Below are 6,723 nucleotides of genomic sequence, written 5' to 3' on the forward strand. Positions count from 1 at the left end.
CATAATATTTCTACTGTGAAATAGATAACACATATTTTCTTCAATTTATTCATGCTATCTTTACTTGATCACACATTCAAGTGACAGCAAGCATGAACCACACCAGAAATTTCAGATTATAATGACCAGTGAGGATGTTGCGTAACACCAAATACTGCATCCAGCTCAGATTCCATTGTTGTTGTTGCATGTCTTCAAGTTACTTCTGACTTATGGTGGTCCTAAGGCAAACTTATCATAAGGGCTAAGAGTATGTGACTCATTCAAGAAGGGCTTTCATGGCTGGACAGGCCATTGAACCCTGGTGTCCAGAACTGTAGTCCAACACTCAGATCAATACATTGTGCTGACTCTCATTCCATGCATCCATATCCCCCCACCCCTAGTTTTTCAGATCCAAATATTGATGACGACGATATAATGTATTTTACCAATAAACTTGTTCATTCTATATCCTGGTCTTGAATTGCCTTTTGGAGCCTCATTGTGCTTCTACTGGTATCTTTAATATTTTTATTTATTATTTTTTCCTCTCTATCCATGGGTGAGAAGGGTTAACCTACATAAGATTTCCCTTTTCTAAAATCTAGCACTCTTCACCACCCATATATTTGGCCATGTTTCAATGAGCCTGTTATAACACTAGAGGTCTTAACACTCTGAGAGCATCAGAACTTATCTGATATTGGAAGCTAAGCAAGGAAAAGTATTTGAATGAGGGACAGCTAAAGAGTGTAAGGTGCCCTAGCTTATATTTAGAGGAAGGCAATGATGAACTACCTCTGAATATTTCTTGCCTAGGCAAACTCTATAAAATTCATGAGATCACGATGAAGGCACGTCACACAGAAATATACTAAGGCTAGATGTTTGAATTTGGAACTCCATTGAAACAGTCCAAAAGCTCCTCAAGTGAAACCTCAGTATTTTTTTTAAAAAAAATTCCGAGAAGCAAGGATACTTTACTAGATCTTATTGCAGTTTGCCCTGCTTCCTTTTTCAATCTTCATGTCCCTATCTGTGGGAAATATAACACTGTCCTTTCTAACTTTTATATGTGATGTTCTTTCTTTTCTTTATGACACAGGAAGCAGAGCTTAAGTTACAAGTTGTTTACTGAAGCCGCAGTCAACCTATTTTTTCCACACATGAATGAACAAGGATACTATGACTAGGAAATGCAAAACACCTATTACTTCCTTCCTTTCTGAGGATGTGAACCTGATCCTGAGAAGGCATGTAGAGATTTTGTCACTAACCTTGATGTGAAGTGAATAGAAGTCCAGGCTGATCCAGGTTTCTTCTCAAAGTGTGGCATGCTGAAATTCAAGACATGCCTGTAACTTTACAAATAACACAGATTATCTCAGATTTGTGACCTCTCTAACTGGGGAGCATCTATTATTTCTACTTATTTCTCTGCTATAGAAGATAAAAGTTCCCACAGCCAGACTGGCCAGAAGTATATTCTTTTTTCCCCACTTAGAATAAATTATGCAATGATTCTCTCCCTTCCTCTTACAGATGAAGGACCTCATCACATTGATGAGGTCTAGTATAATTATTTGCCAGCCTCCATGTGGAGTGGCAACAGGGCAATCCCGACATCCTGGCCGCCAGCTGGCGCTTTCCCATCCCACATGGGAAAGCATTGCCACTCCGCCAAAGCCCTATTGTTCCAAACAGAACATGGGGCAGCTTCTGTGTTGGCGGTGGTAGCATCCCACCATGCTGCCGCCCCAGTTTGCCCATGGAGCCCCACTAGAAGTCATTGTATGATGGGCAGTGTGGGGGCTCCGTGGGCAAACATCCAGGGATGTTTCTTCCACCCTGCGTGATAAGACTGTAAGGGTGCATCTATATTGTAGAATCAATGCAGTTTAACACTAACTGCCATGGTTCAATGCTACCGAATCATGGGAGTTGTGGTTTGGTGAGTCACCAGCACACTTTGACAGAGAAGGCTAAGGACCTTATAAAACTACAGCTTCTGTGATTTCATTGCACTGAGCCATAAAATCATAGAGTTCAGGAATTTTTAAAGTTTTTACCATACTTTTTTTTCCTAAAAACCACAAGAGGGGGTTCTGGAAATTGAACTCCCAAGTGCATGCCACAAGAGAAGAGGAGAATGGACACAATCAGCCAGGTCTCCGATTGGCTGAGAAAGAAAGTGAGAAATGTACAGAGAGAAGAACCTCAACTCCCATCATGCCTCAGTAGGGAAAAGATCTGGCTGCTGTGATCTGTTCTGGCTAAGGCTTCAACTGTTCCCTGCATGGCTTGTTTTCATGGATATCGCAGCTGAATCCTCCAAACCAAAAACGGAAATGTGCACAAGCCTAGAAGAGACCACAAGGGCCATCCAGTGTAACATCCTGCCATGCAGGACTGCCCTATCAAAGTATGACAGGTAACATAGTGTCAAACTGCATTAATTCTATAATATAGATGCACCCTCAGTTACAACGACTACACAGCTAGGCTTTATCACGTATGCTTGGTCCAGTGGGGGTTTTAGGTACCACTTGGCCATATGTGCTAATGCAGTTCTGAAAAAAGAGATGAAAAGGTAAAGTCTCTTGAATCTTTGATGCTAAATGGGTGGAACTGGAAGCCTGTTAGAAACAGCTATTTTGTTGCCATTATTTACACATTCTTAATGAGAATGTGTCTTGTGTGTAGCTTTAGTTTATGTTCTCTCTCATCCAGTCAGGCGTCTTTACTATTTTAAAATGTATCCTAGTGATTTTCTCATATTATATTCAAGACTGTGAATGACTCATCCCACACAAGCCTCTGAGACTTTCATGCAAAAGCCACATCCTTTGTGTCACCGCCATCTTAGAAGAGAACATGAAATGCATTTCTCTGATATAGGGCAGCCCATTTCCTCTTACATGGATAACATGCAATTTCACTGGCTGATCATTTTTGTTCTGAAGTCACACAAAGCTGAGACTTTTATGGAAACGGTACCCTTAGGAACTGTATATTTGTAAAATACACCATGATAAACTTCTTCTGTTTTCATTCATTAGGTTTCTTCTTTTGCTCAGCTAGATGTCTGATTTCTTGAAACAAATTATGAGTACATTCCTCTTACTAATTACTGGATATTTTGTCACTGAGGATCTTTCCTCAACATGAAATTAGTGCAGAATTAGCAAACGTATAAGGACACATTGTCAATTTTGTCAGTAGGACATTTTGCCAATTTAAAAGTAAGACCCCTTCCCTAATTCAAAAGCACTCCATGTTATAATGGAGTATACGAAGATAGTAGGGCTTAGGGTTTATTTTCCAACAGGAAAAAAATCAAGATCAAATTAATCCTTTATGAACCTCTGGAATTTCCATACTGTTGTTGTCTTTATTTATATATCCCTGGTTCCCAACATGGGACATACACTCCACTGAGGGAAAATTTGATTTTTAAGAGGGACAATTCAAGAATAAGTTATGAACAATGGATATTTTGCATTTCTTATAGTTCTAGGTGAAGTTGGACACTTAAGTTTGAATTTGATGCAGATTACTCAAATCAATTGTGCCTCTAATATTACTACTGCCCAAGTAATAGTTGTTCTATTTCATTACTTAACTTTATCAAGCGCAAAGTGTTTGCATTAGTAAAAACTGGTATTCGAGCACAGAAATCTCACATCTTCCATTCCCACATTTTTTTCCTGATATCTTGCTGGCTACTTAAAATACTTTTGAATTGGTACTGAGCATAGAAATTAACATCACATAATTAACCATCAACAAATAACATCAACCATAATGTCAGAAAACTCACTAGCTTCACTTGTTGATGACAAAACAATACCAAATGGTAACAAAAAAAGGCTTCTTCCACATTAATAGAAGTTTGCTTTTTGATCAATAAGAATTATATACCACAGGGTGGGGGGGGGGGTTAGGATTTTGGAGATGCTTCGGTGGGACATGGCCAAAAAAAGATTAGGAACCACTTGTTTATGTACTGCCTTTTCTACAAAGCTAGGATTCATGGTTGCCATTTTGAAAAGAGCTGCAGAGCAAAAAAAAAGAGAATAATATAGTTTCTGAAGTTTTTAGGGGTCAGATGGATTATTTTCAAATATTTTCATTCTTTTTTTGGGGGGGTCTGCGTGATTGTGGAAAAAGTTAAATGGGTTGGGGTCTCTAAAGAAATGCTGAGGTGACTCAGGTGTCATAAAAGGTGGATCCAGAGGTGGCTCAAGAGCAACAAAGGGGGATCTATTTGAGAACTATGGCCCTATCTAGACTGCCACAAAATATAGTGCAGGTCTTGCATTATTATACATTTGGGAATCCATCTCACAGAAACATGAAGTATGCCACACACTGGATATATGAAATAAGGAAAACATTGAGGAAGGTCCTGAAAGTGATACAAACCTCACATGAGATCAGCAAGTATCCCTCTCACACTTCACAACTTACATAGTTACCCACTACTAGGGCTGGCCTATGTTATTAACATGATTGTGGTCTGCCATAATCTTGTTAGTGCACTAATGCAAAGAGTTGCATTAGTGTAGCACCATTGCACTAATTCACCTCTTTGCATTAGTGCAGTGGTGGAGCTTCGGCAATTTGTGGTCTTCCACACAGCCTTGAAAATCATGCCTTCCTATCCTAACGTCTTTCAGCATGCCCTTTAGCTTTTATTATTTTCTTTGTTTTATCTTTTGCCACAGTTTCAAAATTCTGACACAAAAAAAAAACGTTAAAAGGCCAGAAATAAAATGTGTGGATAGTAAAATAGCCTGGTTGGGGATAATGAGGGGGACAGAGAAGAGAAGGGCAATCATGATGACTGACGTTGCATGACCACCAGTATATTGGAAGAGAAATGGAAGAGACTTATCACATTTAAGCAAGTAAAGGGAAGGCAACAGAATGGAGAGCCATTGATGGGTGTTATCCATCAACAAAAATGAAAGCTACGGTAATGGAGGGAATGCGAAACAACAGGAGGATGCACAAGGTATCAAGTGATAACTACCAGCAACAGATGTTATTATCCTGCTTATCATTCTGCTTTGCCACCCTAGTGTGATAAAATCCTATGACAACTGACAGCTGGGAAATAGCCCCCACTCAACCATCTTATGACTTTAGCTGCAGTAAAGGGCATTGCCCAACTTTCAGTTCACTCCTACATGTGGAATTGAGGGTACATGGATAAAGTGTTTTCCTTTGTCTCAAACAAGAAAGCACCTTGGATTTTGTATGCCTTCTAATCATTTTCAGACATATTTTTCATAAACACAGAAGATACATATTCAAAACCTTCACAAGTTATGAAATTTTTATCTGTCCTTGTGCTATTTGCCATTGCTTAGTCTAATCTAACTCATTAAATTGTTTAAATGAGAAATAATAAGCACTAAATGGCCCTGAGAAGCAAAGGAAATTAAGCTGAGATAGTATTTACAAATGTCTTTCAATAAAATAATATGAATAACCATCTCAGTGATGAAGACAGAGAAAATATCTTTTTGTTTCCTCGCTGGGGAAGTGCTTACCCAAGACTTGGGAAATCCTGTCAGAATAAATTCCTAGCACCTGCAAGGTTTAAGTGGGAGGGATTCTTTGCACTCCAGAGAGTATTAGCTTGTGCAGAAATATATGCGGGTTTTTTCTGTGTAAAACATGTTTTCTGTGCAGAAATAGCTTGAGTATATTTCTGCAGAAAAAAAACAGCACTAGGGTCTCACCTACATTGTAATGCAATGCAGTTTGAAATTGCATTATATGGTCAGTATAGGTTCATATAACACAGTTGAATACAATTAAACTGCCTTATGTGAATCTACACTGACCATTTCAAACTGCATTATATGGTAGTGTGGATGGGGCTAAGACAATACACATACATTTCCAAATGAATGATCTAAGTCCTTATGCTTCTATGCTTGAACAAATCAGCTTCTTAAAAGATGACAAAATAAATATTTTCCAACATCTTATAACATCATTTCACTGAGTCAAAACAAGCCACAAATCTACATGCCCTTTCATTCCCTTCCACATTTATTGCAGGATAGAAAGAGTAGAATTTGCAAACAGGAAGTGCTAATTCTATTTGGTTCCTGTCTCAGTCATGCCAAAGTTAGGAGTTAGCCAATTGGAGAAAGCCTAAGGGGATAGGGAATCTTTTGAAGGACCACAATATTGCTTAGAAGTTGCCACAAACAGCTATAAAACTTTTATTGGTGGCTCACAAACATTTTGCACCTCTGGAAAAAACCAGAAGATCTGAAGCAGTAATGAGTGAGCACTTCTCAGATAGGAAATATGAAATATTTCATTATTCCTTCTTTCTCCCTCGTGACATGGAATTTTACAGCAATTTATAACATAAAGCATAAGTGGCGATTTTCTCCCTGCAGGATTTACTGTGCACAATACTAGGGCAGAAAATGCATTTGGAAAGGAAGTAGAAATTATCTCCATTGGTGACATAAAGATTTAATTATTGTAAAATCATTTGCAGATTATTATTACTGGTATATGAAGATTCTTTTATTTAATTTTTTTGAAAAATGTGTATTATGAAACAAAATGGCATGGAAGGATGCATTTTAGTTTTTTTTAAATGGTCTCAGTCTCATTGGTAATTTCACTAGAGCAGGAAATGAACCCCAGGGAGTTCTGACGTACATTCATTGTATAATTTCCCCTCTCACCATTCATTTTGAGGGGATT

Source organism: Anolis carolinensis, chromosome 5 (genome assembly GCF_035594765.1).
Source record: "Anolis carolinensis isolate JA03-04 chromosome 5, rAnoCar3.1.pri, whole genome shotgun sequence".
NCBI lineage: Eukaryota > Metazoa > Chordata > Lepidosauria > Squamata > Dactyloidae > Anolis > Anolis carolinensis.